Raw genomic sequence first — 11,405 nt, 5'->3', positions numbered from 1 at the left:
AAGTATTTCGTAAAATATTTTATTAAACATAATATAAGTGTTCAGTTTAATACCGTGAATATCATAGTAAATGTGCAGGTTGATATATATATATACGTATATTATAGATTGCATACATATAACAAATGGATAATATACATGATTTTGATAAATCAAATACATTTTACAGGTATTAAAGTCAACAGTCGTTTGTTCCAAACACTTTAGGCAAGATGACTTTAAAAGCTGGACGCATGTGAGGAAACTTTTAAAGCAAGGAGCCATTCCATCAGTATTTAATTGGAATGATAAACCAAAGACCAGGCAAATTTTGAAAAGGAAAGGTCCATCTCCACTAAGTCAACCAATGCAAAGGTAAATATCAAATGATTATGATACAAAAACATTATTTAATATAGTAAATATGGATATGTATTTAAATTGCACATAATTCTAACACAGTTATTACATATATACGTATACCTTCAATATGCATGTAGTGTGTACATGTTCTTTATATTACAGTGATGTTACAATGTGTATTGAGACACAAGTGGAAGAAGAGTGTAGTAAAGATAACACAGAATCAGAAGAAAGCAGGACAAAAAGGAGGAAAATAGAGACAGATTTGGAAACAGCCAAAAACAACATAAAAAATCTTGAAGAACAACTGTCTGAAAAGGAGAAAGAGTTGACATGCTTACGTCAGCAGTTTAGCATTGAACAATTTTGTGTAAATAGATTTTCAACAGATGATTCTACACAGGGTTTCAAACATATTTACTTTTTCTTAGCTTTTTATGTATACTGCAGAGTGCATATTATAAAAGTAGGGAAGCTATTAGTCTAAGTGGTAGAAAGCGTTCTATGTTGCTCATTGACGAGCTTTTCTTATTTTTATGTCGCCTTTGTGCAGGATTATTAGAACAAAATCTGAGTGTTCGATTTTCATCAAATATATTTAAAACATACTCATTTTCTATTTTTTTGCTGAACACCCTAAAGAGAGCCTTGTGGTATTTTACCAAATTTTGATTCTACCGCTGGTACGTTCTTTTGTGTTAAAGAAGGGAGAATCAATGAATCAAGTGGTACTGAAGATAGACTTCCATACTTTGTGTCCCATTTAACATTTTCTGAAGCTATCAGTCCATAGATGTTTCGGCGTGTTGTGAGACACAAAATCCATCGTTATCTTGTCTTACATTTCCTCATTGTATACTGACCCGATTCTACAAGTGTTTTTGTGACTCTACATTGTTTTTCAGATAAAGCAGTGCATATTTTAAAACTAATATTCATTCCATGTGTCATAATGGTTCACGTGATGTATATTCGACTTATCGGTATTGAGTAAAGATCATTGCCTTTTTATCTAAAGCCAATTACTTAACTGTGTATGTATGTATAAATCTATTTGTTTACTCCGATGGTTCACTGATATTTAATTGCGGTGATTGTTCCTGTCGGGAGAGATAAAACTGAAGCTCGGTGGGAAACTGGCGTGCTACTTGTAAAAAGATGAGAAACATTCCTGAATACCTTACACTGCGGTTGCTGGGTTAGAGAACGAAGGATCGTCACACACAAATGACTAGTACATTTTACCTTGACAAAAGTAACTGATCCTTTTTGAAGGATCCATCTTACAAAGGCCCTGACTGTCCACCTCAAATGGACCAACCACTCATTTGTGAATTCATCTCATAAAGGTCCTGACTGTCCACCTCGCCCACCTCAAAACAACCAACCACTCACTTGTTGAACTATCTTATAAAGGCCCTGACTGTCCACCTCAAATGGACCAACCACTCACTTGAGGATCCGTCTCATAAAGGCCCTGACTGTCCACCTCAAAACAACCAACCACTCACATGTAGAACTATCTTATAAAGGCCCTGACTGGCCATGTCATATGAACCTGAACCACTCATTGGTGTACCATCCAAGCAGACACAATATCTAACATGTTCGATCACTTGCTGCTCATTTTAAGATGAATGAGAAGGCTACGTCTGATCTCTTTATGACAGCTTAGATATTTTATGTCCATGAATTCAAAAAAAGAAGAGAAAAATGACAGAAAGAATGGGAAAAACAGAAAAATGGAAAAACTCAAATCTTTCAAGCTAAATGACGAGCCCCATTTGTTTCTGGTGCTGACACTTGCAAGAACTTTCGTTTTTTTATATATTGATATTTACATTTGAATGTTCTTTGAAATTGGAATTGGCGTAGAGCTCAAAGAATGGCGCCATCAGACTTGACGATGGTAATGTTGACTGAACGTTCACACCAACAGGAACGTCGTAAAAATGACGTCGGGAAACTGAATCAAGCAACGTTAAAATTTCTTTATCTAATCGAGGTGTGAAATCGAAACTAGGTCCGCTGTTTTTAAATGAAAAGAAACAAGAATTCGACTTAAGGGACTAACCAACCAATTGTTTTTCCATAGACTTTAGTGTTAGCGTTTTGGGGTATTTCATTCAAATTCTTGAATTCAATATGACAATTATGGTTTCCAACAAATGTTTAGGGTCTGATATAACACCTAATAAAAAAAAAGGTGGGTCCTTCAGCTCAAATTTTCTCCAGGGTAGCCATTTTGAAAATGGGTGAATTTCGCAGTAAAAATTCTCAAAAATATTAAATGCTTACCTGTTAATTATTATTACCTGAACTGCTGGGGAAAAAATCAATCGGACTTACGAAATTTATATCAACATCTCTTATTGATAGTTACCTATCAGGCTACATATCTATTTTCTTACTTCATAACATACTGGCCAATCAGTGGCTGCCAGACATTTTATCCTTGGCTCAACTTTTTATATATACACAGGGGATGTTTCAAAAATCTGTTTTATCAATTGGTTGGTTGTCCCTATGTAGGATCTTTATCCAAAGCACTGACTATTATTTACTACATATAAATATTATATTTTTTTTTGTTATGGTTAAACATTTCGTGACTATCTTTGCTAAATATAGAAACAATATCTTGTTATTTCTCCTGGATATCAATAAAAGTACCGAGAACAATTGAAGTATATCTATATCCGTGTATTTTACCAGATTTAATATTCTCGTGACCGCCCATTCCTTAAAAAAATAATCAACCTCGTCCTCTTAACGACCGGGCACCATTGGACGTTTCTGGAATAAACGATAAAAAGTCATCCTTACGTGATATTTGTTGACGATCCATCGTGTCTTTTGGTTATAAATGTTTGTTTTATTTCATCTTAAGAAAATTAATGAAAAAATCCGTTAATAACATAAAACATTTATTAGGTTTCTACGATATTTGCGGTTTTACTGATTAAATTGAAAATATCAGACCTAACCAGTGGATATTTCGTTTAAATCTATTTCATAGCTTCCTCTAAATATCGCGTTACATTTAACGAGAGACCGATAGGAGCTATCACAAAGATACACTTTATAAGCTTTACAAATTTCCTTGGTCAACATAGTTTTATTGTTTTCAAAATCTCGGTCAATTCTAGCCCTGGCGAATAGAGAGTACACTAAGTACATACAAACCAAGCATCAAATTCCTTTCTTAACGAAAAAAGGATTTTTTTTTCTTTTGACATTTATTTTCCTTTTGACCGTCATGTCTTTCATCGAGAGATGGATTTACTAGAATATTTTAAATGTAATTTGGAAATTTGCTTTTGTGTAATTTAATTTGGGACATAGAAGCGGCCAAACTAAATCTGCTGTCCCCATCATAATCTGGAGAATGTAATGTTTTTTCGGCATAGCTGTATAATACTCTTTTGGCTCCGGATTTGACGCGACAGGTGGCGTTACTGGTCAAGATGAAGTATGTGATTGGTCAATGTAGCGGTAAATGCAAAATGCAGATAAAGCAGTTAAAAACGAAGCAAAGTTACGATTGAATGCAAGCTGAATAAGTGGATGTATCTTTTCAAATGACACATTCATAAAATAATATATCCGGTTCAAATGCAGTAAATGATTCAAACTGATATAATTTTGTTATCCGTGCTGAAACGCATAGATCTAGTTCGTTAATTTATTTCACCAGCAATTTTACATTTTAACCACCAGCATTAAAACTATACGGCTCCAAGTCTACCTGGGTCCAGATGTAACCAGGTACATATACATTATGGTTATAGACAGATATATATATATATATATATACTCATATACATTTAGACTGTATACCTATTCTACTCGTTTTCCTTTCTTTTTTCGTCAGCTGAAAGCCCGCAAGGCCGTAATAGCGGACGTAAAACCCGTTAAATAAATAAATAAATATGGCAGTCCGTCAGTGGCTCCACAGCTAGTGTTATCTAGTCTCGCATTCCCCAGACTCTCGTCCTCGCTCGAGACTGCCTCAAACGAGAGTCTCGAGCGAGGACGAGAGTCAGGAGAATGCGAGACTACAGTGCTATCATGACATCAACAGAAGCACGAACTACAACCCGGCTTTACTGACATATCGGTTACCATAAATCTAGTAAATGTTATTTTCCACGCATACTTATCAATGGGTTGGGTGGACTAAGGACAAATTGTACTCATCTCTCACCAGGACAGATAGGGTTCTCTTCCTCGATACAACGTTAAATTGTAGGGAGTTATGGAATTAAAAAATTTGGTTTTCTCCGGACAGTTTAGTTTCCTCCCTATCGGCGTTCTTCTGTTGGCTTTCATCAATGTCATCATGAATAATACAATGATTTGATCAAAGTAAAGCGATCAATCAACAAATAAAAAATATAAATAAAGATAAATAAATAAATAAAATATAATTTTTGTAAATTAGATAAAGATGAGCTTAATTATCTGCTGCGCATGTGTAAAAATCACCAAGTTATATTATCTGCTACCTTTATTTCTGAGAATAATGCACAGTTAAGCTTTCCATTTTCAATAAACTTTTGTCGGTTAGAAACCAAATGATATTTTTGTATTTAATGCCAATTATTTGAAAAGATACCTATTTTTATTTCGGTATTTTTATCTGTAGAGTTCTGGTTCAGTTTGGGACTTAAAACACAATTTATGACTGAGATTCCTGGCTGTTAACAGGACAAATCATATGTCTCTATTATTCCGTAAGACAAATAAAAATACGTAATTGAAGAGAAACGTTTTATCGTTTAGTCGTGATAATGTAACAATGAAATACAATTTATATTTATACACAAATCAATTGCTGTCGGCCCGTGTGATAATATCCAATTGGAAAAGAATAATCTGGATGATTGAAATACATTGAGTGGAAATGAATGACGTCACTGCCACGGACCCATATTGTTGTACTAAAACTTACGTACCAAATAAGAAGACGGGTCTATAAAATTTATAAAAGCCTGTTCTAACTGTCAATCAATCCTAATTAATGACGGGTATTCATCTCATCTGTCAATAAACACAACATACTGATATTACACAGTACTCTGTCAATACACCCAATATACTGATATTACACAGTACTCTGTCAATACACCCAATATACTGATATTACACAGTACTCTGTCAATACACCCAATATACTGATATTACACAGTACTCTGTCAATACACCCAATATACTGATATTACACAGTACTCTGTCAATACACCAACTGATATTACACAGTACTCTGTCAATACACCCTACTGATATTACACAGTACTCTGTCAATACACCTACTGATATTACACAGTACTCTGTCAATACACCCAATATACTGATATTACACAGTACTCTGTCAATACACCCAATATACTGATATTACACAGTACTCTGTCAATACACCAATATACTGATATTACACAGTACTCTGTCAATACACCCAATATACTGATATTACACAGTACTCTGTCAATACACCCAATACTGATATTACACAGTACTCTGTCAATACACCCAATATACTGATATTACACAGTACTCTGTCAATACACCTACTGATATTACACATTACTCTGTCAATACACCTACTGATATTACACAGTACTCTGTCAATACACCCAATATACTGATATTACACAGTACTCTGTCAATACACCCAATATACTGATATTACACAGTACTCTGTCAATACACCTACTGATATTACACAGTACTCTGTCAATACACCCATACTGATATTACACAGTACTCTGTCAATACACCCAATATACTGATATTACACAGTACTCTGTCAATACACCCATATACTGATATTACACAGTACTCTGTCAATACACCCATATACTGATATTACACAGTACTCTGTCAATACACCCAATATACTGATATTACACAGTACTCTGTCAATACACCTACTGATATTACACAGTACTCTGTCAATACACCCAATATACTGATATTACACAGTACTCTGTCAATACACCCAATATACTGATATTACACAGTACTCTGTCAATACACCCAATATACTGATATTACACAGTACTCTGTCAATACACCCATATACTGATATTACACAGTACTCTGTCAATACACCTACTGATATTACACAGTACTCTGTCAATACACCTACTGATATTACACAGTACTCTGTCAATACACCCAATATACTGATATTACACAGTACTCTGTCAATACACCTACTGATATTACACAGTACTCTGTCAATACACCCAATATACTGATATTACACAGTACTCTGTCAATACACCTACTGATATTACACAGTACTCTGTCAATACACCTACTGATATTACACATTACTCTGTCAATATACCCAATATACTGATATTACACAGTACTCTGTCAATACACCCAATATACTGATATTACACAGTACTCTGTCAATACACCCAATATACTGATATTACACAGTACTCTGTCAATACACCCAATATACTGATATTACACAGTACTCTGTCAATACACCCAATATACTGATATTACACAGTACTCTGTCAATACACCCAATATACTGATATTACACAGTACTCTGTCATACACCCATCTACTGATATTACACAGTACTCTGTCAATACACCCAATATACTGATATTACACAGTACTCTGTCAATCACCCATATACTGATATTACACAGTACTCTGTCAATACACCCAATATACTGATATTACACGTACTCTGTCAATACACCCAATATACTGATATTACACAGTACTCTGTCAATACACCCAATATACTGATATTACACAGTACTCTGTCAATACACCCAATATACTGATATTACACAGTACTCTGTCAATACACCCAATATACTGATATTACACAGTACTCTGTCAATACACCTACTGATATTACACAGTACTCTGTCAATACACCTACTGATATTACACAGTACTCTGTCAATACACCTACTGATATTACACAGTACTCTGTCAATACACCCAATATACTGATATTACACGGTACTCTGTCAATACACCTACTGATATTACACAGTACTCTGTCAATACACCCAATATACTGATATTACACAATACTCTGTCAATACACCCAATATACTGATATTACACAATACTCTGTCAATACACCCAATATACTGATATTACACAATACTCTGTCAATACACCCAATATACTGATATTACACAGTACTCTGTCAATAAACACAATATACTGATATTACACAGTACTCTGTCAATACACCCAATATACTGATATTACACAGTACTCTGTCAATACACCCAATATACTGATATTACACAGTACTCTGTCAATACACCCAATATACTGATATCACACATTACTCTGTCAATACACCTACTGATATTACTCAGTACTCTGTCAATACACCCAATATACTGATATTACACAATACTCTGTCAATACACCCAATATACTGATATTACACAGTACTCTGTCAATACACCCAATATACTGATATTACACAGTAGTCTGTCAATACACCCAATATACTGATATTACACAGTACTCTGTCAATACACCCAATATACTGATATTACACAGTACTCTGTCAATACACTCAATATACTGATATTACACAGTACTCTGTCAATACACCCAATATACTGATATTACACAGTACTCTGTCAATACACCCAATATACTGATATTACACAGTACTCTGTCAATACACCCACTATACTGATATTACACAGTACTCTGTCAATACACCTACTGATATTACACAGTACTCTGTCAATACACCCACTATACTTATATTACACAGTACTCTGTCAATACACCTACTGATATTACACAGTACTCTGTCAATACACCCACTATACTGATATTACACAGTACTCTGTCAATACACCTACTGATATTACACAGTACTCTGTCAATACACCTACTGATATTACACAGTACTCTGTCAATACACCCAATATACTGATATTACACAGTACTCTGTCAATACACCCAATATACTGATATTACACAGTACTCTGTCAATACACCCAATATACTGATATTACACAGTACTCTGTCAATACACCTACTGATATTACACAGTACTCTGTCAATACACCCAATATACAGATATTACACAGTACTCTGTCAATACACCCAATATACTGATATTACACAGTACTCTGTCAATACACCTACTGATATTACACAGTACTCTGTCAATACACCCAATATACTGATATTACACAGTACTCTGTCAATACACCCAATATACTGATATTACACAGTACTATGTCAATACACCTACTGATATTACACAGTACTCTGTCAATACACCCAATATACTGATATTACACAGTACTCTGTCAATACACCCAATATACTGATATTACACATTACTCTGTCAATACACCTACTGATATTACACAGTACTCTGTCAATACACCCAATATACTGATATTACACAGTACTCTGTCAATACACCCAATATACTATATTACACAGTACTCTGTCAATACACCCAATATACTGATATTACACAGTATTCTGTCAATACACCCAATATACTGATATTACACAGTACTCTGTCAATACACCCAATATACTGATATCACACAGTACTCTGTCAATAGACACAATATACTGATATCACACAGTACTCTGTCAATACACCTACTGATATTACACAGTACTCTGTCAATACACCTACTGATATTACACAGTACTCTGTCAATACACCCAATATACTGATATCACACAGTACTCTGTCAATACACCCAATATACTGATATCACACATTACTCTGTCAATACACCAAATATACTGATATTACACAGTACTCTGTCAATACACCCAATATACTGATATTACACAATACTCTGTCAATACACCCAATATACTGATATTACACAGTACTCTGTCAATACACCCAATATACTGATATTACACAGTACTCTGTCAATACACCCAATATACTGATATTACACAGTACTCTGTCAATACACCCAATATACTGATATTACACAGTACTCTGTCAATACACCCAATATACTGATATTACACAATACTCTGTCAATACACCCAATATACTGATATTACACAGTACTCTGTCAATACACCCAATATACTGATATTACACAATACTCTGTCAATACACCCAATATACTGATATTACACAATACTCTGTCAATACACCCAATATACTGATATTACACAATACTCTGTCAATACACCCAATATACTGATATTACACAGTACTCTGTCAATACACCCAATATACTGATATTACACAATACTCTGTCAATACACCCAATATACTGATATTACACAGTACTCTGTCAATACACCTACTGATATTACACGGTACTCTGTCAATACACCTACTGATATTACACAGTACTCTGTCAATACACCTACTGATATTACACAGTACTCTGTCAATACACCCAATATACTGATATTACACAGTACTCTGTCAATACACCCAATATACTGATATTACACAGTACTCTGTCAATACACCTACTGATATTACACGGTACTCTGTCAATACACCCAATATACTGATATTACACAGTACTCTGTCAATACACGCAATATACTGATATTACACAGTTCTCTGTCAATACACCTACTGATATTACACAGTACTCTGTCAATACACCTACTGATATTACACAGTACTCTGTCAATACACCCAATATACTGATATTACACAGTTCTCTGTCAATACACCTACTGATATTACACAGTACTCTGTCAATACACCCAATATACTGATATTACACAGTACTCTGTCAATACACCCAATATACTGATATTACACAGTACTCTGTCAATACACCCAATATACTGATATTACACAGTACTCTGTCAATACACCCAATATACTGATATTACACAGTACTCTGTCAATACACCCAATATACTGATATTACACAGTACTCTGTCAATACACCCAATATACTGATATTACACAATACTCTGTCAATACACCCACTATACTGATATTACACAGTACTCTGTCTATACACCTACTGATATTACACAGTACTCTGTCAATACACCTACTGATATTACACAGTACTCTGTCAATACACCCAATATACTGATATTACACAGTACTCTGTCAATACACCCAATATACTGATATTACACAGTACTCTGTCTATACACCCAATATACTGATATTACACAGTACTCTGTCAATACACCCAATATACTGATATTACACAGTACTCTGTCAATACACCCAATATACTGATATTACACAGTACTCTGTCAATACACCCAATATACTGATATTACACAGTACTCTGTCAATACACCTACTGATATTACACAGTACTCTGTCAATACACCCAATATACTGATATTACACAGTACACTATTAGGTTTGAGAACCCTAGATGTATTTTACTAATAGTTCAGATTTCAATTTTGTGAACCGCTGCCAAATCCCCAAGATAACAAGGCGCCGAGGACCGATACTAATCCCTCTCGGCAAATCCTGACGATGAACGTGAATTATGAATTGAACAGGCTGACACAAGTAGAATGTGATCTGTTTTATCAACAACAAATTGATACTAAACTGCATTTGTATTTGAACTCCTGGTGTGGAAGAAAAGATGTGAACATATATGGTGACATCAATGGAAGTGATATAATGTAGCACTCCGACAATTTATCGGACAATTTATCAGGACTCCATGCTGCATACTAGTATGTCATGATTGTGCTGAGCAGTTTTTCAAGTTATGTCAAAAACTGATATAAAAATGATTTTTTTTGCATTATAGTGGTTGTTTAAAATAATCTACAATAGATTACTAACCCAACTTTGTATACTGCACTCCGTTTTCATATCCTCTGTAGAAAAACTTGATGGAAGTAACTTTTCAATCAAGAGTGATAACTCTGTGAAAACAGAAGTTTGAAAACAGAAGCAAGAGTTATGGTTCTTGCACACTGCACTTCGCCTCGATGTGGTCTTGATGTGTATGAAGATTGATGAAATTAGCATACATGGTTTGAAAGTTATGCTCCGGACAAGGTAAATATTTTTTAAAGGGGAATAACTCTGTAAAAACGGA

This window comes from Pecten maximus, chromosome 2 (assembly GCF_902652985.1).
Source record: "Pecten maximus chromosome 2, xPecMax1.1, whole genome shotgun sequence".
Classification (NCBI taxonomy): Eukaryota; Metazoa; Mollusca; class Bivalvia; order Pectinida; family Pectinidae; genus Pecten; species Pecten maximus.
This window is presented reverse-complemented; position numbering follows the sequence as displayed.